Genomic DNA, 27814 nt, shown 5'->3' with positions numbered 1-27814 from the left:
TATTGTCGGTTGACATGTCGTAATGTGTGTGGTGTGGTGTGTTGGTCATCTTGAGTACACCACAAACAATCAGAGCTGTAAGAACATATATCATACGCAGATTTAGTCCTCGTCATGTGTGGGATCGCTCACTTTTAACAAATTGTCAAGATGTTAAAAATCAGTTTTTTTGTAACTCTCAAGGCATTGAACCAATGTATATGCTGTTGTTTGAATGCCAACATTTATTTCAATTGTTACTCACTCATATAAAAGAAATGGCCATAATTTACTTAATCTGAAAATTAAATAAGCACTCATTACATGTTTTCACAGAAACCACATTATAATGTAAATGAAGGTATAGGGTGATCAACATGATGCAATGACATGATACTTTGACCTCTACGGAATAGGCATGAAACGTAATCACTCAATTTGATCATATTACACTGAAGAAAGGGTCATGTATGGTCAATGAAATCCGATATTAAGGTTAAATGTTGTTTGTTCACAGGGTCCCATTGTTTCCTGTCACTCATCCCTCCATCAGTTTCTTCATCTCATCATTAGTTATTGTTTACTCATGACACAGCATTTAACCAGCCCAGGCATCCATAGTGAGTGTTTTTTTTTTTTTAATAGTAGCCACAATTTCTTCCTTGTTGGAAGCAATATAGCCTCACTGCTGCTATTGATTTTAGTGGATTGTGCTCTGCTAAGCACTCTTTCAAGCCCCAGCTGCTATATTAAGCAGTCGTTTCCCACAATAGATGGTACACTTTCTATGCCTTCCGTTGCAATTTGGTGGGCTCTAATGGGCACGTCATTACTCACATGCCACATTGATTGCACAGTAGTGGATTTTAAAAGGAGCAGTTGAATGTGGTTGTCATCAAAAGAGCCATTTTCATCTGGATTGGTTCAGCCTGATAGTTGCAGCTTCTTCTCCCACTGAACAATCCTGCTCTGATGGAGGCCTGAGGATTTTGCATAGTGAAACTCAATATTGCACTTCTAAATCTTAAACTCCTATTGGAACCAACAGACAGTGGTGTTCCAGGATTGATGTCTCTGGCCAAATTTTTATTTGCATGCCTTTCGTTCTAATGTGATGTGGCTACATTTCATTTTGCAGGCTACAGTACTGTATGTCTCTTGAAATCACCGCTGCCGTGGGAGTGCAAGTGCAAATGATTTCTAGAGGATGGCCAGCTTTTCCCATCAGTTGTGGTGGACCGGATTCCCGCTACTTTGTCTGCGATCAGCTTCCATGTCAGTAAGTGTCAATAAATGAGTGCGTGCATTAGGCAGACCACAGAACATGGGGATAATAACGTGCCCTGTGAGCATAACTATTCAAATATATAAGGACTCTGTGTTGCTTCTGATTGTGAGGTCTACTACAGGTGAATTGGTCCAGGCAATAATCATGCTACTTACTGATGTCATCTAATTGGCTGCACAAGATGACAAAATGTTTCAGTTAGGTGTTTTTTTTTTCTCTGCAGAATTAAAAAAAATTAAATAAAATGAATTGATCCGTCATCATAAGGTATTTATAAAGTTCAGACACAGTGACTTGTTTTACATTTAGAGCACTGAACTACTTTTTTTTAACAGTTGTCCCATGTGAGACTTTTAAAATGCCACACATTATGATTTTGTTGGTATAGCTAGTTGAGTTTTTGTTTACGTTTTCCTTGGAGAATTGTTTTCCACCTTTTTCCACCTTTACATTTCTGCGGCATGCTGCGACTCTTGGTTGTAATTGTTTAATCAAGGCCCATTTGTTATGAACAAACCGACTCAAAAAGATTACGACACACAGTGGGACAGAAAGGGGAAGAAAAAAGAGCCCAATGTAAATTCTTCATTAAATGTGATAAAAACATGAGCAAGGGCTTGCATGCTGAGTGAAACAGGTTGAGAAAAAGAAGGTTCGTGTATTAAATATTGGGTGGGTAAACACCAATTTAGCCAGTCGAGGTCACATTTGTATGCATGCCTTTTGAATTTGAGAACATCTGTCTGTTTGTGTTTCAGTGAGTCACGGTTAACTGTAACAAGTTAGAGTTTGGAGGGACATGGATTGTTACATGTCTGTGTGTATGCGTCCATGGTAGAAGATTATGGCTGCCCACACAGCTGTCTGTCAAATGTAAGGGGACAACTGTCTGATTAAAAGCCTCAAATGCATGTCAATAGATCACAATCTGCCTCCTGGCTTCAACGACGGTGCTTCTTGTCCTCCAAGCTCCCCTTGGTGTGGAGAGAAGAATTAGCTGTGAGCCTCATCATGTATTCAGAGATGTAATGGCTTCTGTGTGCCTGCACTGCATAGATTAGCACCAAAGACCAAAAGTGAAGCTACATGTTGGCTCAGTCTTTTATGAGCATTGCTATGATGGATGTCGAGCCGAAGTGTCGTTAGCAATGTTGTGAAGTGAATTGTGCTGTAGATTGGCCAAAAAACCTGGCATGTTTTCTGATAGTGTAGCCATAGGGCATGTCGACATGTGTAGGGAGAACCAATGGAAGAGGACCTCTTATTGTGCCACTATTTTTGTCCTTTGTAAATATGGTCAGCGTGTAATGACCAGCCCCCTAGTTCACATCTACTAAGATGTGACAGAAGGGAAGGGAGAGAGCATTTGAACACCCCATAAATTGTCATGCAGGCTGCCTGTGACTTTCATTCCCCCGACAGCCTGGCATAAAAACTCTGTGCCAAACCGTCACACTGCCATGGCCCATTCAAACACTTTAGACAGTGAAGCACAATTAATGGCAGATCACTCACATGGTGGAAAGGCTCATTTTCATAAAGTTTCCTTTATTATCTGAGGAGTATATTAAGCCAGGAATATATTTACGTACCAGCTGCCAATGTTAACAGCTTGCTAATTGCCTGTTCGATGATTAATAAGCTTACAGCAGATGCTAATGAAGCGAGCAGTCATAGTTTCAAAGGTGCTCATGTGGCAGGGATTGTATTTTTTCGCAGCTTAATTACAGACATAATTAGGCACTTGTTGCATCTGCTTTGGTGCAAATACAATAATTGATGGAGAGGATATATGTCTCAGCTAATAGATGACTATTAGATGACTGGAGTGCTGTCACTCCTAGAGTAAGCAGTAAAGGTTTTGTTTGTGGATGTAAATAATATAGATTGACAAAGTGTCACTAAACACACAATTTTTGTGCATCATTTAGAGCGTTTTAACTGCTGCAGATATGACATGATGCACTCTTATGTCCGAATCCGAGTACGAATCATCTTTATTTGCCAAGTATGTCCAAAAAAAACCACACAAGGAATTTGTCTCCGGTAGTTGGAGCCGCTCTAGTACGACAACAGACATAAAGACATTGAGAAAAACAATCACTGAGCAATAAAGGGTTGCTAGTTATCTGATAATGCCGGTACAATTTTAAAAAATACTTTTTTTTTTGGACAATTGTGCAAAAAGATACAGATTCCTCTAGCACTTAGAGCAGTTCGAATGACTAATCTCGCAATAGTCCGGTGCAATGACCATTGTGCAAAGGGCGCCGAGACTTCAAGGAGTGTATGCGGTTTAAAGTGACTAGTAGCGCGAAAATCTGGGACAATGTTGATTGTGCAAATCTTGCAGATACTCCTCAGTCAGTGTGCAAATGGAGCAGATGCTACTCTGGCATGGGTGGCCAGTATTGGTCAACAACCGATATGCAAATAGTGCAGCGTGGCGAGACTACTACAGTGAGTGCACGAGTAGTATATAATCGGCCCGACAGAAATGTGACAACAAACTCAGACAAAATAAATTGGCAGCATGTTGCAATGGAATTGTAAGTTAGCTGTTTACGAAGTTGATTGCAAGAGGGAAGAAGCTGTTGGAATGTCTGCTAGTTCTAGTTTGCATTGATTATGTTATTGATTCCTACCGGATATTCATCTCTCTTCCATTCCAGCACTTTGAACTTGTACTCCCTTTAGCCCCTTTTACACTGCCTATAAAAAAAAAAAAATTGCATTTTCCCTTGGTAATATCAGAGGCATAACAGACAGTGGTGGGATGCGGCCATTGTGTAGCTATCCAGCAATGCCAGGACTGAGAAGTTTTGAACAAACAACACTTCTCCTGCCTTGTTGCGTTGAAAGCAATTGTCACTGTCTGTGTCTGTGTTTGTATTTTATAGGGAGCAAGTGCTGATGTTGACATGAATCTATTTATAACAGCCAAAGGAGAATAAATGCCGGTTCTACTGTTGGCGCTCTGATGCGGCAATTTTAAAGGATTTCTGTGCAAGACACTTTTGATTATGCCTATTGCCCTTTTTTAATGTATTCTCACATTACTTATGAATGATGTTCACATACTGTAAACTAGCCCTGTTGACACTCTATATGTAAACAACCAATGAAAAGAAGTGTATTGGAAGAACGTACATACCACTCATATCTCACTTGGATACCAGAAGTGTCCATTAAAGAGGCACGAAACAGTCCCAAAAATGACATGTAAATTCAACACACCACAGAGAAGAGTGTTGTTAAAAAGCCTGCCAAATTTGAATGAATAAAAAAAATATATATAAGTATATAAAATCAGGTTTCAAAACTTGAATAATAAGGGCTACCACTCAGCTTTTAGTTGCTGTGGTTGTGTTGAATGGATGCGCCAAAAGGAATCAAACATACTGAGGGGGTGATAGCTTAATGATGTAAAGTCACGTTAGGAGGCTCAACCTCAAAACTGAATGGTTATTGGGGACTATAATCATAAAAATAAGCACACAAGTCAATTTACCCCCATTGTTGGTGACATAATCTCAGAGCCGAACACGGCACCTGATGACGGCGGGACGGTAAGAGGAAGCCCGGCTAGTGAGACAGTCGGCACTGCCCCATTCACTAGTATCAAGTTACACACGAAGCCATGTTGTCGCTCGTAAAATGCTCTCTGCAGAGTCGCTTTGTGTTCATGTTCAGCTTGCCATCTGCATGTCTTCAAAGTCAGTCCATCGATTTTTTTATTTCCTCATTTTTTGGGAGCTGAAATAACGTCACGGAGCTGTTCTGTAAATTTTGTCAATGGCTATTAAAGTCCATCTATCCATTTTCTGTACCATTTATCCTCAGACGGTTCGAAGCCGTGCTGGAGCCTATCCCAGCTATCTTCGGGCGAGAGGCGGGGTACACCCTGAACTGGTCGCCAGCCAATCGCAGGGCACATATAAACAAACAACCATTCGCACTCACATTCACACCGACAGGCAATTTAGAGTCTTCAATTAATCTACCATGCATGTTTTTGCGATGTGGGAGGAAACCGGAGTGCCCGGAGAAAACCCACGCAGGCACAAGGAGAACATGCAAACTCCACACAGGTGGGGGCGGGATTTGAACACCGTTCTTCAGAACTGTGAGGCAGATGTGCTAACCAATCGTCCATTGTGCCGCCACTGGCTATTAAAGCGACTAATGGAAACTATTTCTGGACAGTTTGGTCCCGACGGTCTGTTTTATCCAATATCCATTATATCAGAGTCCGTTATATCGAAGTTCTACTTTATTTTAAAATATTGTCATGAAAAAAATAATAATAGAAGAGAATATAATGATATAAACTGGTTTTATGAAGTGTAATCATGCCGAAAACCTTAAAAAAAAAAAAATTGCACTCAACATCAACGTCATTGTGTACAAACACACAGTAACATTTTGACCCCACATTACATTCAGTTCTTCTTTAAATAAGGTTTTGCATTCCGATCGATCTGCTTTTAAGCGATTCCTCCGCATCAAATGCTTGGGTCTTCTGTAGACGTACAGTATCTCCGTAATCTCTTGTCCACAGCTTGAAATTATTTTAAACACCCGGCTGGCGTTAATGTATTTTACTTTTGCATTATGTAAATTGTTAGTCCGTGTGGCTGTGGTGTTTTCCATTCTATGCTTCCTGGAGGCTGGGGTCGTTTCAAATACACAATGTGTCATTCTCTTTGTTTGATAGTTCATTTTCAAGTAAACTCCAACTGTTAGTGGCAATTTACACCTTGAAGCCTCTTCTTTGAAAAATGTTTACTAATTATATCACCCAAAGTGCTGCTTGTTGTCAAGTGAGCGGAGCGTCCTGCCGCCGTACAGCACTCGTTTCTCAGATTTGGGCTCGCAAGTCAAAGCAAAAACTCGGCCAACAGATGGTTCGTATCTCAATAACTTGTAAGTCGGGTGGCTCATATCTCGAGGCACCACTCTATTAATATCTTGACAGTTACCAGGAGTGGACGGGAGTGGAAACTCCTGGCTACTTTGTTGTCATTTTTAACACTCCCGCCCGCTCCCAGTGACTTCCATTTCCCGCTCCTGCCCACTCCCGGTGACCTTTGCTCCGGCTCCTTCCCAATCCCGTTATTGATAGTGAAATTCTCTCCCATTCCACAGGAATCCTGTGGGAATCCTGAAAAAATGTCAGCCTCTAGTCATTAGTGGTTATCCCAGCCACTACAGACTAGTATCCCAGTATAAAGTCAGACTCAGCAGGGGAGCTTCAAGCAAGTATGCCATGGCCACAAAGCTGCCCGGTCTCCATGTTTCATCTATAGAAAGCCTTGACAGAATGTGAAAAATGTGTCAGACCCTGATCAGAACGTGAGAAACACGAGGGACCCAATCAGAACGTGATGAGCAGGAAGGAGCGTACTGGCATCTGTGGTACACCGCGGGCCAAACCGTAATGCGCCCTTGAGTCGTGAGACCGTGAAAAAATGTAGCAAGACTGAAATACGGAGCAGAAAAATGGCCAAAATCCCATGGTGCACTACGTTTGGGGCAAAAGGGGGCTGCTGTGGCCCCATAATGTAAACCTAGCATCAACAGTACATTCTGACAAAGCAACCACAAAGCACAAGGTGTGTTCAACCTTGCTTGTCAACAGTTCAGGCAAGACCACAAGGCATCAGTGTCACTCTGAAAACACCTTTCTCTTCTCACACCACGTGTGACATCTTTACATTTTTAATACGCAGTGGTTTACTTCTCTCAGCACATGACAGTAAAACATTTTGTATTGTTACTTAAACTGTGAAAAGATACAAAAAGATGTTATGATTGCTAAAGTTTGAGCCTGCAACTGATTAAATTCAACTGAATGTCTTGTGGGAAAAAAATGTTTTGGAAATGGACTAAATTGGAAGCCGACCAGCCTTATGAAAGTGATTGTGTTCCACTTGTCTGGCTATCATTGCAAACTGAGAGGATTAACATTAGGTTTTTGAGGTTTTTAATTACCTACATTTATTGGAAGCCATTCCTGCAGGTGCTCACGGAGCATGTGTAATTCTTCAGAGAAACATACCAAAATGGCGTTCTTGCATCGATTCGTGTATGATTTGCAAGTACAATTGCACGATGAACGCTATCTGGTCTTTGGCACAGACAGAAGAGCTTCGGTTTAAGAAATGGAGACAGACCCACTGGTCGAGATGTAGAACAGAATAAATCCTTCTCCAAATCCTATGTTTTGCATCAGTTATTATTTCAAATATCCCTCATGCTCATTTTGGAATCTTAAGCGAGCATCCAGTCAATCTCATCACAGTGAAGCATACTCAGAGGTTGTGACACTCATTAACTGAAAATATATGCATTGTCTCTATCTTTTCAGAAGCTCTTAGTTTACAGTTAATAAATGACTTTGAAGTAATTGTCTCGCTACTCAGACGCTACAAAGTGTGATTAGCTCGACAATGTCTGGTAAACCCTCTTTCTGCTGTTTATTTCATTTTCCCTATGATGCCGCAGCTATGCTCTATTTATTTTGCTACTTAACTAAAACAAAAGGCCGGGTTCAACTTTAGCGGCGGCTCATGCAGTATTAAGCAGAGTGGAAGACTGAGCTGCACTCCAGAGACGTAGCTCCCGAGCTTGGTGCACAAAGACCAGCAAGTGTGTGAGCTTGCGTGTGTGTTTTCGTTCGCATTTGTTCCGTGTTAGTGCCAAGCCTGTGAAGAACACAGCTTTGAGGCTATGAATAATTTTCTGTGTTTATGCTTTCTATGCCCCCAGAGTTGCTATTCCCAACCCCTGCCAGAATTATTCCATTCCTCCATCCCACAGATTTGACTCCTATTTGCCTACAAGATCACTTGTATTCATTACTGCAACATCTAAATATATTATATCCAAAATAGAAGAACTTTTCTTGCAACAACGCAATTTTTTGAATGTCTTATTTTTAATAAAGGGTAGCTTGTAAGTGTTCCAATACAAAGAAAAGTTAACCACTGTATAATAAAGGAAACCCACTCACCCTTCAAATCACTTGACATTCACATAACTGAGTGGGAACAGGAAACAGAAGTTTCTCTTCTCTGATCATTTTCATACTTAATACATCAATAGCAGGGCTTGACATTAACTTTTGTTGGTCACCAGCCACTGTGACTACTGGTTTCCCAGAATTACTACCCACTCAACATTTTAACAAGCCATAGTTTTCTATTGTATGTGTTTTTCCCAACCGAAGTACATTCGTCAACAGGGAGATCAAAATACAACCTGCCAAAGTGGCTTGTGGGAGTGTCGGTCCTACCCACCACATCTGAAATCCACCCACATTTGGTGGGTTGGTGGGTGTTATTTGCAAGCCCAAATCATTAGCCAATATGTATGGGTGCGTGTTGTTCTCATGGTCTGTGTTTTGGTTTGGGTTGTGTTTAGTTTTGTTCCATGTTTTCCTGTGTTCCATGTTTGTCGTGTGCTCATTAAGTTGTTGTGTCCACCTGTTCTCGTCTGCTTTGTGTCGACCAATCAGCTCTCTCCAGCCACTCATGTCTTGTCCAGGTGTTCCTCGTTGTCTCGTCTATCTGTTTGTATTTAGTTCCCTGGTTTCTTTCACTTCTTGTCGGTTCATTGTCGTTGTCACATGCCTCTGCCATGTCATAGTTGTCAGTTGTCTTTATCATTGTGGTATGTTATTGTCAGGTGTCATTCTCCCTTTCTATTCCACGTCTTACTCACAGGTCATAGTTTGTTTCCAGTTTTAGATATTCGAGTGTTTCTTTGTTACTTTGATTTGATTGGTATCTGTTGTGGGACTTTGTTTAGTTTTCCCTTTTTGAAGATTAAATATTATTTTGAGACTCCCGCACTCCTGCCTTGCCTCCCTGCTTCCCTGCAATTGGGTCCACCATGTTCTTGCCTTGCGTTACTCGCCCTCGCCTTAACCACGTACGTGACAGTTGTGGTATTTGGTAGATGGATATTTGTATGTGTATGTACACACAGTTGGTGGGGATGGTGATGACTGACAATTGGGATTTTATGTTTGAGTTAGATTTAAAACAGCATCCACAGAGCATGTATTAGAAAACACGGCCAACAAATGTTCAAGGGATGTGTATTAAGAAGTAATACAGGGATCAATTAGGCAGAGTGTCTGAGGGTTTTTATAGTTTATACTATTCAGAGGAAATCGGCATTTTACAGTATGTGAAAGACTTCTCAATGCATTTTACAAAGAATATGCTTGCAACCAGGAATGCAAAGAGATGCTCACTAAAATATATAAACTGTATGTATACTGTACATGCTTTATTGAGGTCAGTAATGTATGTGTGCTCTTTTAACTTGTACATTTTTCATCTATCGATTCAACTAACAATTTATTCATTTCCCCTTATTTCACAATGAATGGGAAGTAGGCCTGCTGTTGTGCACCACAAATCTGCATACATTATAGATGATTAAAAGGATATTTCAAAGGAAGAGTTGCTTGATTACAGTGTGATCGTATGTATTAGCTATCATGCTGCCGGTGTCCAAAAGTAGTCTATATCCATGATAATTCATTGTTATGGTAGAACTGTAGCTAACTGTAGCTTTAGTTGGGCTTTAGTTAAAGTTCATGCTGTTAGTTCAGTGGTATTTTACTGGTTGCCCGTGGCCTATGATATGTTTGAAACCCTTTTTTCCTACACAAAGAAAAACAAAAAGAAAATTATAGAAACGTTGTATACACTGCATGTTCTCTTTAGGGTCGCAGGTAACTGAAGCCTATCCCAACCGACTTCAGAGGCGGGGTAAACCGTAGACTGGCTACCAGTCACTTGCAGGGCAGATGGAGACAAGCAACCATTCACATTTATAGACAATTTAGAGTCTTTAATTAATCTGAAGCGGGGTACACACACCGATTTTCAACATCATAGCCAATTTTTAAAATGTGAGAGACCCCACACATAAGGAAAAACTCAATTTGTGTTTGCTAATTGCTCTGATAATGTGTGGAAAGGTTATAATAGTTTTATTTCGTTTTGACTTAAAAAAAAAAGTTGTTTGTTTTTACAAATTCAGTGAGTTTTAATTAGTTTTTATAGCAGGTTTGTTATTTTATGTTGTTTAGTTTTTATTAGTTTCAGTATTAGTTTAAGTTTTTTTGTTAGGGATATTTGTCAAGTGTGAGATAGAAAAAGATCACAATAAGTATTGTGTAATAAAAGCTTATTTTTTTTAAAAGTACCATTTAAAAAGAGATATACAAAATAACAGATGAGCAACCATCCACAAATCAAATACAGGTACAAAATTGGAAGTGTAATAAATGCAGTGCATAATAATGCTTCTTAGCTTAGATTAGATGTATCACAATGCACAGTAAAACCATTCATGAGAAAAATGCTGAAGTAAGGCCTTTTGTAAGTGTTAATTTGTTTAACTTGCAAAAAAAAAGTATCTTATTAGGCATGTTTTCCATCCCTTGTTCTAAATAGCAAATTTCTCAAGTAGACTATCAGACAGACAGACAGAAAGTAAGCTTGCTTTTACCTGTTGTATCTCCAGTGCAAGGGCATCCAGTCTTTTTGTTGTTGTTGTTGAGTCCATTGTGACAAAGCTTTTCAAGTTTTCCAAGTAGTCAAGTCGTGCTGTGCAAATGTCCTGTTGTTGAGGTAGTTCAATCACCTGCTGTGTCAACGAGACAAACTCGTTTTCTGCTTACACAGCTGCCTTTCGTGGCTGGAAACAGCTGCGTTTTCCCCAAAAGACGAGTAACCAACGTGCAGCTTCCGTGAAGCCACTAGCTAGTCGGTAGCAGTTTAGCCATTTCTGTTAGCAACATGTAACACCAAAAACAGCTTGGACGTAAAAGTTTGGTCTGGCTGTCGGTCTGGGCAGCAGTGAATACAACGGCCCTGCCCGATGATGTCACTTCTAGGCGACACACAGTAAGCGAGCTACAATTCCCAAATGACTGTTTGACGTTCCTGTACCCGTTACGAATCTATATAATTATCCGAAATAAATACATTTGTACAGTAACGCCGAAAGCTCATGTATAAAATTAATTGACAAAGACGAAAACTAGGGACATCTTCGCTGTAATAATAGATACTTTTAGTTAGTTTTTCTAATATAAAACGTTGTTTTAGTCAGTTAATGTTTTTTTTAAAAAAAACATTCTCGTTTTTATCTTGTTTTGTTTTACGAAAATGCTTTTTTCAATTTTAGTTTGAGTTATTTTGTTCGTTTTCGTTTATTATAACAACTTTGGTGTGTGGTGAACTCTGGATGACCAACACAGCACACCACACACATAACCATATCCCCACGGACAAATCGTGAGTCTTCTCCCCCAGATGTCCGTCATAGTGCCAAGACTGACTTGCGTGAGGCAGCATGGTGCCGCAGGGCATCTGGACTTACGTAAAATACAAAGAGTAATACAGGAAGCTAGGCTTACTGTTAGCTTTTCTATACTGTGTTTGCAAACTCTTCGTCTTATCATTTTTATGGTAGTAAATGCCTTGTGAGACATGCTATACAAAAACTCAACAAACCAGTCTATTTGTGCCCAGCAACTGCTCGCTTTTGAGCTCCGCTGCAATCACGGAGTCTGTGGCTTGGCTGGACTCTGTGTTGACCACATACAGTACATATGGATTTTTGATCGGAAATTGAACAGGTTTACCACTTTTGATGACCATTTTAGGAGAAGAACAATTATTCTCAACACACCTCATATACTACAGGATAATCTTTCAAAGAAATCAGGAGAATCAGACCTTTATTGACTTTGATTTCAAAGGAGGGAAAATCCTCAACCTTGGTATGTGTGTAATCTGCTATAGAACCTTGTTTAGGGGAAGTGTGTGGAAAGGAAAAAACCTGGAGAAAACCCACACAGGTAAAGCGACAACATTACAAAGAGCTGTTTTTTTCCCTTTATGAGTAAAACACATGGTTTTTAACAAGCAAATGCCAGATTGAGTTTGCATTTACTGAAACGGTATTTACTGTCATCATGTGTGTCAGGCTTCTTGAGTGAGTTTAATTTATGTGTACTGTATTTATAATGGTTAACTACTAAGTTTACATCTGTCAAAGTTTCTTATGTTAAACAGTTATTTTAAATGACCTGTTCAATTAATAAAGGTTTTATTAGTTTACAGTATTTTCACGCGCACTTAAAAGTCTTAAATTTTCTCCAAAATGGACGGGGCGCCTTATAATGCGGCGCGCCTTATGTGTGCACCGAGTTCCAACATCTATAAATGTTGTTGTGTAATGAGCGCTCCGCTTGACTGACTGGGAGCATTTCCTGCCGACACGCTGCTTGTACAGAGGAAAAGCGGACGTGGCTGAGGACAGCATGCGGACGTAAAGGGGGAAGGGTGCGCATGAAGGAGGACGCTAAAGGCCTTCAAAATAAAAACTTCCCAATAATACGGACGTCAATGCTCTTCGTTAAGGACTGCAACCAGCAAGGTTAATTTGAATCTTGAGATGCATTAAAAAATGTCGTTTATTAGTTTTCGGAGACTTTTATTTTGAAACACAATATCAGATCTTTATCAAACCTCTTTTAGCGGAGTCCTTGGTGGTCTGTCACACAGATCTGGACTTGTCTGGCGATACCAATGGGATCATGTTGGGGTGGCTTTGGCTCAGTAGGTAGAACAGGTTCGAATCCATGCTACGACTGCATGTCGAAGTGTCCTTGAGCAACACACTAAAGCCTAATTTGCTCCCAGTGGACCTGGCAGCGCCTCGCATGGCAGCAGTCGCCCATTGGTTTATGAATGTGTGTGTGAATGGGAGGCTTTGTAAAGCGCTTTGGGCACTGTGATGATGAAGATAAAGTGCTATATAAGTGCAGTCCGTTTTCCATTTATTTTTCCTAAGATATCAAATAAGATTCTCAAGATTCAAATTAACTTTGCTGGTTGCGTAATGCCTAGTATGAACAAGGAAGATAACCAGAAACATATTTTTTATTCATAGTCCATGCTAAAAATCATACTCACATACTGTGTGTATTAACAACAAAACTAAAAGACCCACTGCGAAAGTGGATTAGTAGCATTTGGGTTTCCTGTTAACATGAGCAGAACAGTGGCAAGATCCCTAAAACATTTTTAAAAAAGACAAAAAGCATATCATCATCATTCTTTCAAGTTCTGTTCCAGTACTCCACGATGTCCTATGTGGTAACCTCTTTTGATGACACAGTGTGATATTTGCCTTTTAATTCCAACAACCTGTCATCATGGATTATGCTAAAAGATGCTCAGTAGTACAAAACAAAGTGTCTGACAAAACTATTCTGTCACTGTAGTAAAAAGCACTTTGCTTCAAAGCAACAAACAACATCATCAGCCATGGATTTGGCCCGGTCCTCAGCGAAACCTCTTAAAGTGTTTTCTCTGCCTCAATCTTAATTGCTTCGGGCAAACTCAGGGTTTATTCTCCAAGGAACTGTGTTCTAATGATAGCTATTGCTTTGACAACAGTGTTAATTCTTTCAGCATGTTTTGCTCTTATCCTCGATGCTTAGGAAGCTCATGGAGGATTTTGTGATTTTTCATGGCAGGTGGCCAATTGTTTTCTTCTGACCTTAAGGAATTTTACACAAATCCGTGCAGAAGTGATGCGGTTATTGCTGCATAAATGTACAAGTCAACTCAACTCAACTCAAAAAAAAAAAAAAAAAAGTACAAATAGTCCAGACTTTGTTTGGATATGCGCATACAGAGCATGTGAAATGACTTTGGGCAAGAGTCGAAGGGCATATAAAGACAAACGGCCATTCACATTCATACCTGTGGGCAGTTTAGTCTTCAATTAACGTAATTTGGGAAGAAGCTAGAGTGCCAGTGGAAAGCCCACACAAGCATGGGGAAAACAGGCTCCGCACAGAAAGGCCAAAGCTGAGAGTTGAACCAAGAACCTCTTGACTGTGTGGCAGACATGCCAACCACATGCTCCACCATTCCACCACAAATAATGTCTCAGATTAAATTCAATTAGCACAAATTTAAACCCTCATTAAGCGTAACTAATGGACATGATTGTGCTATTGTACTTATGTTAGCTTTCGACTATTGTCTGTACTTTGGAGGTTGAACTGTAACTTCTTTCCTAATTAGGTTTCCACTGGGGGCTAATTATAAACTGCGGAAAGGAACATTTTGCACAGTTTAGAAGATGTACAGATAGAGCCTATTTTTCCAATATTTTCAGAGTTCATAGACAGTTGAGACAATGTTTTTTTATTCACTTTTAGGCAGCTATAATGGTTACGCATTAGCTTCAATAATTGAATATGTAAAAATAATCTGTAATCAATACTTGTCAAATTTTCTCTGGAATATTATGCTTTAGGCAACCATGTATCATCCTCTTTTGTTAGCCCTGAACACGACCTGTTAAAAGTTTCAAACATATGAACAGCATTTTGTGTGCAAGAAGTGGAAGTGGTTTCTGGTCAGGCCCTAAACAAACCTGCTTTTCACTAACAACCCTCACTTATCATCTTAAAAATAAAAAATAAAACATGAACAAAAAGATGACAACTGATTATTTTATTACTGAGATTAACTCTCAACAGTAGAGATGGCATCATCATTAATGCTAATGGTCGTGAGAGGTGTCTAGCCTGGTCCAGCAATATCATCACCACTTGACTAGGTAGACATATTACATTTTGGAAAATAGGCATGTTATTTGTCAAATGAGCACAGTAACGATGCTCATTAAAATGATTGGAATTAGCTGGGCAAATGCTAGTACGTACAAACAATTTACTCACCGATCCATGGCAACTCGTTCGCAGGTTTGGGCGCAATAGAGAGCTCCTACAAGTTCGCATACGCAGGATTTAATGTGGATCATAATTTATCCATCCATCCATTTTCTGTACCACTTATCCTCACTAGGGTCATAGGTGCGCTGGAGCCTATCCCAGCTATCTTCGGGCGAGAGTCAGGGTTCCCCCTGTACTGGTCGCCAGCCAATCGCAGGGCAGGATCGTCATTCAAGTCGAAAGAAAAGTCACGATATTAAGTTTAAACCAAGCCTGTAACTCGTCCCTCTAGCACACACAAACACAAACACCTCAAATGCTATATTTTGATATGTGCCATCTTGCACACCATGCGCATTTCCAAAACCACTCAGACCCACAACCAAACTGTTTCCATTATACCTTCATTCTATACATTGGTTGCTGTGTATTAAAGGCCACAGTTACACAATTGTGTGGTGACAAGCCATGTTTTTTTTTTTTTGGTTTGTTTTTTTGTAGAGTTTGTAAAAAAATTGAAGAAAGATGTGTCGTTATTCGGAGTGAACCCCAAGTTCAATCTTCAATCTGAAGGCCTTCAGATTGGAGATCTCTGAGGCTGCGAGTGGGTAGGGTGACCGATCCAACCACGTTGGCTGACTTTGTACCGAGCATGAAGCGGAGGGTTCAGGCTGTGGTGTCTGGGTATGGTTGTTCCATGTGACACTGACGTGTGACATGTAATTTTGATAACTTAATCTTTTTATAAACCCCAAAGTAAAAAGAAAAGGCCAGAGTCTTATATTTAATCGGGAAAAGGACATTTCCAAATAATGCACCACAGAGGTTATGCTAATCTGATGTATTCAAGCCGGTAGGCATTTGTCAGTTTGCTTATTCCTCTATTGTGACTAAATAGAAAAAGAGAGCACAACGCATCATGAGTTGCCATGAGAACGCACCTTAACCCAATAACCTGTGGGAACATGTGTGTGCCTACTGTGCTCACATAAGCACTATGTTGGCCACCATTTGAACACAAAACCAAATGTTGTTTACGCTCTCTACACAGACTTGCTGATAACACGCACACTAACACAAACGAACTGCATGGAAAAAAATCTATGTGCTTCACCACAACAGAATTGTCGGCAGCTCAGCTGCTACATCCTGTGTTGCTGTGAGCCAATGGAGTATACAATAACCCACAAGTGCATGTGGTGTTAAGAGCTGTTGCATCAGACATCCGGAACCAAACAATCTCTTTAACACAGCAGATAAAGCACTTGATTTAACACCTTCATGAGAGCTGCAATAAAATGTTAAGAAGAGGGTGCAAAGTGCAGACTTTAAGATTATTCTATTGGGTCAGTGTTCAAAGAGCCAACGGTTTTAGTGTACAAGCGGGGAGAGCTCTGGGTTCTACTTGCGGTTTCTGGGTTTGTGGGCTTCAGCATAAAATGTAACGGTTCAGTTTCCTTGTCAGCATACATATTTAGGTTGTGTGAGCCACCACTCGGGTGTGAGACAGTGACATGGAGAATTAAAAAAAAAAAAAAAAAAAAACGCATCTTAAAATAGGCTGGTTGTCTGGTTTCGCAGCCTGTGAAAACTGCATTGGCGTGATGAAAAACGTTTGACATTTTTAAGCAGTTAAAGTAGACAGCTTGCAAAATGGGGAAACAATATAAGATGTGGCATATCATCCCCAAAATGTATACAGGAGAGAAACAGTATAAAGGGCCAAGGCAAAACTTAATCTTAAGAAACTGTGCAGTTGATGTCATTCACCAGCATGACTTTTTTTTGTCCATGTTTCAGTTAACGTAATAAACAGTGCAACATTGAGAATACTTAATGAGTTTAACTGAATTTGGCCCCATTCTGCAAGGTAACCCATACTTCACACCCTTTGGCATCGATGAGTGCAGCATTAGTGAACATGACAGAAATAGAAAACATATAGATAGATAGAGAGAGAGAGAGAGAGAGAGAATATCTGTGTTAAGACGTGTAAGTATCATGCAGTAGAAGAGGGCGATGCCAACTGACTGGGAACCACGCCTACTTCAGCTGCAAGGCCAGCTATGTGAACTACTACACTACCAATGGCCACCCTCTATGTCACGACAAAGCCCAAAATGTGTGAACACTTCTTCATTGCTATTTATAAAATAGCTGCATATACAACTGACACTGCAGTATGTAACATGGTCCAGAGTAAGACTGGCCTGATACGCCGTAGGCAGCCTCTGGTATGGAGCGAGATGTGCAAATTAAAATGTAAAGCTGCTGAGAGCACCGTCTTAATGAAATCCCACATTAAGGTGAGCAAGGAGTCAATGTGCACTGGAGGAAAGGAGAGCGAAGGCAAGCCAACAGGGAGTTCTGTCTCCTGTCTCATCCCTTTTCGACGCTATTATTACCTTGCTTATCTCTTCCCACACAATTTCCTGCCTGATATTTCTCTTTTCTTGCTGGCTGTCTGTAAAAAGCATCCCTGACTCATTTCATCTGTCCTCTCTTTACCATGCCACACTCACTTTGCCTCTCCTTCTCCCCCATATTTTGCACTCTATAAGTTCCCGCCTCCTCTGTTCTTGTTTTGGTTGCTTCTTTCCGTCTTAAGGTGCCACATCTGGCAGCTCCAGACTAGGCCTGCCTTGCCTGGCTGGAAGAGGGAGAAGCAGAGATAATCGGGCTAATCCCTCCGCCATCCCGGAGGCTATCACGCTACTCTATAACCCCCTAATCCCTCTAATTCCCTCACACTCGGCAGTCAACCTCGCTGTCAGACACATCGGGATCCTTATCGCCAGGCAAGAGCTGCAGGCCCTGTGTGTTTGTGTGTGTCTCAGTGGCTTCCCTTTAATCAGCCTGTGGCCTTGCGGACTGAATGACCTGAGAAATCTATGGAGGGATTTAAGCAAATGGATAAACAATCTGAAGACATAACAAGGAATACATTCACAGGGAAAAAAGGCCTTCTACTCGCTTTTGATTTAAGGGCCGTATGACAATGTTATTCATTCCCTTCCTCCTCTTTCTCAGCCCACTCCTTTGTTTGCGTGTGTGGGTGCGAAGGTTTGGGCGTGCAATTATCTGCAAGTACAACACAATCAACAAACACATTTTAGCTGCAGCTTTGCTCAAGATGGCAGGAGAGAATTGAACAGATATAACGGCTGTATTTTTTTAATTGATTGCCAAGAGTTGTGCGCATCTTTCTACATACTGATAATTGATGTGTTTGAGGAGGATGTGGGGCGGTTCTGGAATAACTTGTTTTGATTGGAATGAACTCAACAGACAAGGCAGCCATTTTCCCTTCATCTGTGTTTAGGTACTTACAAATTTTTGTCAAAAAAAAAAAAAAAAAGACTTTCATACGTGAGATTTGGAATGAACGACCAGTTCCCCAAGGAGATAAATGAGAGGCTATATGTCGACAGCTAATTGTTTTGTGATGCCCACGTCACGGCCTGACTCTGGCGTGCGGGGCGATGGGTGGGTGGGGTGTTGGGGGTTTCTGGGGGGGTGGCATTGGGTCCCTGCGGCCCCCACCGGGTGGCCAGTTGTCGGGGCGCCTCGGTGGAGCTGGCGGACCGCCGTGGGTCCCTCGGAGTGGGACGTGTCCCGTCCGCCGGGCTTACACAATAATTACAGGACACTTCTGTCAGTCTTTGTGCATGTAAAACGGTATCAATTCACTTGCATGTATCCGCAGACACACACCCCAAGGACTCTTTCACTGGGTGTGGGGTCACGCACTTACTGCGACAAATAACTCATGAATATGCAAATCGCTTGTGTATTCCCTCACTTATACACTCGTTCTGTAGACTTTTATAATTCACATAATTAATGCCACCACACTTCAGTTGTACAGTCGGGTTCACGACCCTTGTCCTGCATGCTTCTTCTCCTGTCCTTGTCCTGTTCTATCTTGTCCTGTCCTTCCCTCACAGGGTGTAGGACTACAGCCCCATGCAACACTCATATTTAATGTTTCATTGTTGGAGATAATATAATTCTTTACTTCTCTCATCCTGTTTACAATTAGTGCTTTGTCTTTTGTCTTTTGTCTTTGTTTCTCTCTCTCCTCTAGAAACATTGTTCTGTTCGACTGATCGACTCTTGATTCTCAATAAACCTAAATTATAATACTAAGAAACCACAGCGGAAGCTTAAAAACTCCACTGTGACACAGTAAAACTGTTCCGGCATAAAAGGGATACCGATTTTCCTGTCTGCTTGCCCTAACAGCCAAACAGGACAAAAAAAAAAAAAAAAAAGAAAGCATAAAACTGTACAGTGGGGGATAGTCACTGGTTTTGTCCACAGCGTCTCCATATAAGGGAGCTGAAAATAATGCATGCTCTCACCCCGTCCTTTTAATCCACTGTCACCAGTGAAATGTGACATCTGATGACACTTCCTCCCACTGCCATCACATATCAGAGGGGCTGTGGCAGTGATGTGAGCGTTGGCATTGTGGCCATTGTGAGAGATTTAGGCGAGGGAGACAGCTCATCAAGCTGGGGAGCCGGCCAAGTGGAGTGTGACAAATCTCCATTTACCATCAGCGCACGGGGGCAAGAGTAAAATTAGAAACTCCGCAGCCTCTAACTCCCCGCTGCTAATTCCATTTCATGCAAATTAATAAATGTTTTGTCCTCCCCCCCCCAAAGTCCACCCCCACACTCTCACCCCTCCCTCATCTGTTCTCCTTGACAAATTGCATTATCGCAAGGAAAAGATGATGCTCATACACTAGTAATGAGACATTGTTAGGCAAATCCCAAGTCGGTTACAGCATTGTTTATGGAATAATCACCTGATTGTCAGCTTGGGAAGTGTGTTAGTGTATTAACAAGAGAAAGAAACACACTGCTATTGGCCTGAAACATACGACTTGTCTAATGTGGTTTCTCTTTAGTTATCATTATTACAATTTCCTTTTTGACAAAGAAAGCAGTCCTGCTAATTTGGTAATTCATTGTATGAAGTGACCCACTTTCAGGGAAACAAGCAGAATGTTCATAGTCAACTTGCTGTGGTTTGCTTTGTAATAAGATACTTTTCACTGTGAAACGCAAGTCATTTTTCTTAGTTTGGTCACTAACAGAACACCTTTGATTGTGTTCCTTTATAAATAAATATGAGGATTAGCATACAAAGTAAGGCTAACACTGTCAGTGGTGGTTTTAAAATACAGTATATAAAGCCTTGCTGAATGGAACAAACTTTTCAACAGTTGGCAAAGTGATTTTTAAAAAATAAGCATTTTTTTTTTTGGTCATTTACACACGTGATGTTTCAAAACAAAATGTTAGTACTGTTGTACTTTGGTATGTTATGCATGATTTGCAAATTGCCATTGATGTCAGCGGTTCAATAGATGACGAGAGAAACACGAATCTTGTGAAACTAAAATAGTTTCACAAGACCCCCCCCCCCCCTCCCAAAACGAAAACAAAAAACACCTCCAATGACCTGCAGATAACAACTGCAGGCTGTGGGAATTATTAATAGGCATCATCCTGTTACATTTTTAAACAGCATAGTAATGATTTTAGTTGGCACTGAAATTATTCAGCCATCAGATACGTTGCTTTGAGAAATTTGGACTGTAATTTGGCCCGTTTTCTTCAAACATTTACAATTTGATCCAGAAATATGGAACAGGCCCACTAGTGTTTATTGATGATGCGACTGTTGGTAGACATTATAAGAGGTATATGACAATATATTCTCGGCTCATATTATGCCAAATGCTGCAAAACTAATAGAATGACTCTTAATGCAAATGGTTAATGACCATAATCAAATCTCTTGAAGACAGAATGCACAAGTCAATAATGGCTACGTCATGGTCTGATTTCAATCCATTTAGTGACGGCAGTGACGGTCTGGCAAAGAATCTCCAGCGTGGTTACTCACAAAAAAATGTGGTGGGGTCCATGAGCTCCAGGCTTCAGACAGCCATTGACAGCAAATTTTCATCCAAGCACGCAAAATTGTGTTTTAATTACTATTACCGGTATATCAATTGTCCTATATTATATGGATAGTACAAATAATTGATTGAAATGACTGATTGATTGCTCAATGGAACTAATGGTAGTTTTTGAAACCTCTTAAGTCAATAATGAAAGTCTACATTTCAATCAGATCGTGTCCACTTCGAAGACAAAATTCAGCAGAAAAAGAAAATGATCCACCAACACCAACTAAGCACCATTTGGTGCGAGCTGTGGCCTATACTTACAGTCGTGCTTCAACCAAATGGAATTCACAGGCAAAGACAAACTCCATAGATTAATGCAGAAAACCTGACCTGCTCCCTTTTAACACCCATCAAACATGCATTTCTGAAAATGTTGCTGTTGTTGTTGCATTTTTTATAGCTCTATTTCTACAACACATGCTAAAAACATGTTTGGTGAATCAGTCCTGAAAAATTTTGTTGAAAAAGATGTTAGAGCTGCAAAGAGGCAGAGGGGTGTCCTAATACTTTTGTCCATATACTATTTCGTTTGGAGGTGGCAAGAATCTGGATTCATGTCATTCCAGAATTAAATTATTGCCCCAGCAGGGTCAGGGACTGACAATCACCATTCCATTCTGTTGCCTGGAATCTGGGAAATAAATTTTCTGCAGTCATTGGTGTTCATTTCATCTGTGCTGATTATTTGAATTCAACCACAGGCTCCCAAACAGGTGTCAGTGGGCAGAAGAGCCAATCACCTGACAGGAGATATACAGGTCTGCGGGGGCCTGAATAATTCAATATAAGTTATATTCAAATATCAGTGCTCGCTGTCCCGTTTGTAGACCATCCCTCGGGCCACAATAGTTATATATTCATAACTCAGGATATTGCTGCTTGTTTATTTATAGCTTAGTCCCATATTTTTAGCAGTATTTTGTCAGTGCAATCCAAAGCTGTCTTCATTTTCCTCCCTGGTGCTTCATTGTATATACACCTCCCATGCCAACTTTTCCAGGAAAATAAATGTAGGAATAGCTAAATTGAAAGGGTGTCCCCCCCCCCTCCTTATTATTTGGAGGTTTAAGCACAGTGGAGTTATTTCCTTGTGTTTGGCAATAATGATTTTATTTTGTGTGTTCATTTTGTTTGCAGTCATCAGGCCCGCTTGTGGGCGCAAAGACATTATCACACACGCTCACTGTGTACAAAAAAAATTGAAACGTGCAAAAATAATTAGTTGGTATGCAGACACGAGGCAAAGGTAGCGTACCAAATTTTAATAAGAAAAGGTGTACATAACACACAAGGAGAAAGGGTAAACAGAAAGAGCACGTAACGCACGAGTAGAAATTGAAAAAAGTACAACCTAAAGGAGATGTTGACAAAAAGCTCAACATGAAACAAACACTAAAAATCCTAACCTAAACTAAACTAAACGAGCCACAACAGAAGGACAATGACGGGGAAAAAACTCTAAGCAGAATCGAATCTACACAAGATTACAAATAACTCAGAACTAGCAACAAACACAAAAGTAGTGATGTTACAAGATCTGCCGAGTCTTCGAGGCGTGTGTCGGGTAATGGAACGGGCGTTTTTGCAGAGCGCGTGTTGAGGCTTCCTTCATTTATGCGAGGAGCTGGAAGCGATGACGTCCGAAGCCTCGTTGCAGCTGCAGCACGTGACCGATTCAGAGTTCGCCGTGAGGTTTGACAGCAATATAAACCTTTCATTCAGGCTCCATTTGGATAAAGATTGTGTAATTTGTATAGGCTACCAGTTCGGGGTTTGGACAGTAGAGATAGTGATTACGTCACTCCTCGGAATCTTTGGAAACAGGCTTCTGGCCGCTAGCCCAGCGCTTGGTGCACTCGACTCTCAACCTGGTGTATGCTGGTCTCGTGAGTTCAAAGCACAAGCAGGACTGTGCTGCATAAGTAACCGTCATTGAGGTTTATTAGTTACATTTGTTTATCAAGAACGTGTAATGTATTTTCCACCGTTTCTTATTATATTCAAAGGGAAGGTGTTTATTGTGTTCCAAGAAAGTAGGGTACAATAAAACCTCACTGGGAGAGGAAAAATTACTGTACCCCAATTTATATAGTCTTGCTCTTGAATGAATCACTTAAAACAAAAAAAACAAAAATGTTGATAAACTGTTATTTCTCAATAAGCACTTTTAAAGTCCTCTGCCCGCTTAAGCCCATGCCATTTTCCGAAAGTGACAGGAAAACAATAAACAATAAATACAATATATAACAGTAAAATAACAAACAAAAAAAAGGAACTAAAGAGATGTATGAAAATACCCATTTGATTCCATTAAAATTAACCCTGCGGTTTCTCTGTGCCGTTTGCTTGTGAACGCTGTCATCAAAACCGTGGTGCGTACCAAACAAGCGAACTGAGACTGCTTGAAGAGGCGTCTCGGTTTGCTGCAAGTGAACTCTGGTGCGGTTATGTTTCTTTTTTCCTTTGCGAGAAATCGTCAATTACTCAATGAAAATGTTGTTCATTCTCCTCTACGGTGTAGGTCATTTGGTGTGAACGTAGTAATCAAAGTCCCTGGTCGACGGTTCCGAACCAACACCGGAGCAGTTCCTCGATGCGAAGAAACATGCGAATGAACAAATTATTATTTTGTCATAATGGTGACGTAACTAGAGATGGTAAAAAGACTTTTCACGTCTCCCGATGGCAACACATCTTTTCACCACTTGGAGGACTGCTTGCTCGAGTCTTCCCTTTTTGCACTCGCACATTTGCTACTGTATTAGGGTAAAATGTCAGTAAAAGTTATAAACCCCATTTTTTTCTTCATGTTGTTTTTATGAGCATTATTTGATTTGTCTTAATGCATTTTTTTTTTTTTTTTTCAAGGTGGGGAAAAAAACCCAATTGGAGGTGGTCGGAGTGATGAGGGGAACAGGTTCCTAAAGCCATCAACTGGTGGGGACCAGAAAAAAATATAGTATATTACATTCATCCATCCATTTTCTGAGCCGCTTCTCCTCACTTGGGTCGCCGGTGTGCTGGAGCCCATCCCAGCTGTCATCGGGCAGGAGGCGGGGTACACCCTGAACTGGTTGCCAGCCAATTATAATATATATAAAAAATATATAGTAGTGACGTGCTATTTTTCCTTTAATTTAACTTTCAATAACATTCATTTTAACATATTCAAACAGGGCGGCACGGTGGCCGACTGGTTAGAGCGTCAGCCTCACAGTTCTGAGGACTCGGGTTCAATCCCCGGCCCCGCCTGTGTGGAGTTTGCATGTTCTCCCCGTGCCTGCGTGGGTTTTCTCCGGGCACTCCGGTTTCCTCTCACATCCCAAAAACATGCATTAATTGGAGACTCTAAATTGCCCATAGGTGTGCATGTGAGTGCAACTGGTTGTTTGTTTGTATGTGCCCTGCGATTGGCTGGCAACCAGTTCAGGGTGTGCCCCGCCTCCTGCCCGATGACAGCTGGGATAGGCTCCAGCACGCCCGCGACCCTAGTGGGGAGAAGCGGCTCAGAAAATGGATGGATGGATATTCAAACAGTGCAAATCAAAGCCATGGTAGAGCTACAGCTATTTAAATATGTTGTTGTTGATTCTTTTGCTGTTTTATAGCGAGAGAGGTTTCTGTCACTGTTTAGAGAATGTTTTCCACCCCTAAAGTCTCATCATAAACACACAGACCGCAAAATCTGTGTTTTTAGAGTGATTAAGGACGAGAAAGAGAATAAATTTTCTTAAAAATAGCAGCCTTTCAGCATTTGTCTTTATTTTGAAAAACTGAGCCTGTTGGTTATGTTGTGCAAGATAGTTGGACTTCAAAAACCCCATTTGGCTCAGTATTGATGATTCAATCAGTAAGGGTCAGGAGGTTTAGGAGACGTAGGATGCTTGAGGAGAACTTAATCTCATTTGTCCTTTAAGTGAAGGATTTGGGATGAATAAGCAGGTGCAGGAAAGCTATTACCGACCACCTTCCTGAGTTTGTCATCCTCCAAGGGCAGAAAGGCCTGGCGCATTGCCAGCTGCACCCACTAACGTGCACATTTACAGGAGAGACGTACGTTGACGCATGGCTTTTTAGCTCCTTGGCTTCCCATATGCCCACCTTCTGCTGTAAAACACAAACATATCAAAGTCATGCGGGGTGCAGGTAAAGAGTGTGTCCTCTCTTAGAATGCTCATAGAAGTGTGGCATGACAGGTGTTTTAGCCATCTTAAATATGTAAAATAATTAATTATATGCACTAACTTCACTGTAAAACAATAGCTTCAAAATCATGTGGAAGGCCTTTAATGTAAAGTCGAATATTGTCAAATGGCGGCAATGAAAACTACTTTGCTGCCTCAAAAGGAGACAGAAAACAGGAAGACAACAATTTTGTTGTTGGAGCAACTATGGTACATCCAGGTCAAACACATACGGAATGAGGGTATTCAGGTTCAGACCTGTATGTTTGGACAGACTACAACAGAACTTTATTGCTGCTGTTAGAGAAACAATGGAAATCAGTAAAGGTAGAGTTGAAAACTGGGAATCCTAACCGCTAGACCATATCTGTGCAGATTTCACAAAGTGACATGAAAAGAAATTTCCCAATATGATTCCATTGGTGTTTTTCATCTGGCTTGCGTATTGTATTGTCATTGTCATATTGCCAGCATTTTGTCCACTTTACTTCGGTCACATGGGCCAGTTGGCTAATCATCAGTATTTTCTTGTGATGTGGTCACATGGGTTGTGCAGCTAATCGGGTGCGTATACTGCGTATAACGAGGAAGTGGGTAGGCTGAGCACACTTCTTGTTTTATGCTGCCCACACACTCATGGCTAAGGCTAAGTACACATGTACATGTGCCTGTTTTTGTTTTTTGTCGTTTTTTTTGCAAATATTTTTGTCCACATCTATGGCATCCATCCATCCATCCATTTTCTGAGCCGCTTCTCCTCACCAGGGTCGCGGGCGTGCTGGAGCCTATCCCAGCTATCATCGGGCAGGAGGCGGGGTACACCTTGAACTGGTTGCCAGCCAATCGCAGGGCACATACAAACAAACAACCATTCACACTCACATGCCTACGGGCAATTTAAAGTCTCCAATTCATGCATGTTTTTGGGATGTGGGAGGAAACCGGAGTGCCCGTAGAAAACCCACGCAGGCACGGGGAGAACATGCAAACTCCACACAGGCGGGGCCGGGGATTGAACCCCGGTCCTCAGAACTGTAAGGCTGACGCTCACCAGTCGTCCACCGTGCCGCCACATCCCTGGCATTTTGAAAGAAAACAACAAAAACAATCTCCACATGGAAATTATACCTCCCTGACTAATATGTAATGCTCTAACCCAACAGTTCTCAAAGCTTTTATGCCAAATATCACCTGAAAGAATACTTTTCTTTTCAAGTACCACTATCATGACCAAGATTAAAACAGTCATATAGTAGGCCCAAGTGTTCATTAAAAAGTGAGCGATTTTATTGCTGAAAATATATTTATTATTGTAAGCCACTGTAACACAAACATTGCTCTTAAATAAAATAAACGTTTAAAAAAAAAAATTGTCCATGTAAGATAAATAAAAGATAGAATTGATTTAAAAAACAAAACAAAACAGTTCTTAAAGAATTAATGCAAAAAGTTAAATACAACTGTACTGCACTTGAAAAATAAAAAAGTACTGTCAATGAAAAGTAAAAAAAAATGCACTGTACTGAATAAAAAAAGTTAAACAGCATGGTTACAGGCTTTACTTAAATATGTTTGATTGGATTTCATGTTTTAAATGAAAATTTAGCTATAGTGTTTCTAATTCATCCCTTCAGGTGGTGATACTGCATATTACAAAGTGGGTACCAACTGTGCCACATGGCAAACTTTTGTCTTTACTGCAGCTTCATCTGCTGGACTTGCTAGGCCGTGCCTTACTTGGTTTCAATGCTAGTCGACTGTAATGACAAAAAGTAAAGCACCTCTATCAATAGCTGCATGAAAAATGAATACAGTATATTATTGTGTGGCCCTACTCCATCTTGCTAAGAAGTCTTGTCATAATCACTTATAATAACAATTATACTTTGTTACGTATTTTGTAACTCAGTCAAAACACAGGCCCTCACCCTGCCTGTTTGTGTGGTCATAACTGAGGCTGTCAGCAGGGCAGGTATTTTTATTGTGATGTCATCGAAATGGGTTGCTCGCTGGCAAAAGTTTGGAAATCACATTGCTTGAAATAGTGATTATGAGGTATGTGGATCCTTTTTTTTTTTCATATTGATTTTACTGCTTTGCTCATTTGTGTGAGTATCACAGATAATTTAAACCTAAATACGACCCCTAAATGCTCCAAAAGGCTATCTGAAATAATCTTGACAAGTGCTGTCTGTGGATTTCCGTCACGTATGCTTTATTTGTGCAGATGTACTTGTGTCAGTGTGCAGCAAGTGAGCAAATTGAGCATTACATTTAAACATGTGACATCAGAAGACAAAATTGCAGTGCAGACAAGACCACCCATAAACATCTTGGCTTCCTTCTGACTGGAAGGGAACTGAATTAGATCCTGTCTCAAACATTTAACCACAGAGCTCTGAGAAGCCACAGAAAAAAACAAATGAATCACGTGGCCTTTTGACTCTTCCAAGAATGTATTAACTCTCGTGGAAGTTCTGTATTAAACTTCGGATTTAAAAAAAAAAAAAAAAAAAAATTTAAATGAAAGGGCAACTGCGGAACTTTCTGTTTGTGAAACATTTTTATTTGCTGCAGTAGGAATTCTA

This window comes from Phycodurus eques, chromosome 2, assembly GCF_024500275.1.
Source record: "Phycodurus eques isolate BA_2022a chromosome 2, UOR_Pequ_1.1, whole genome shotgun sequence".
In the NCBI taxonomy this organism is placed as follows: Eukaryota; Metazoa; Chordata; class Actinopteri; order Syngnathiformes; family Syngnathidae; genus Phycodurus; species Phycodurus eques.
The sequence above is the reverse complement of the archived record's forward strand: the minus strand, read 5'-3'. Positions refer to the sequence as shown.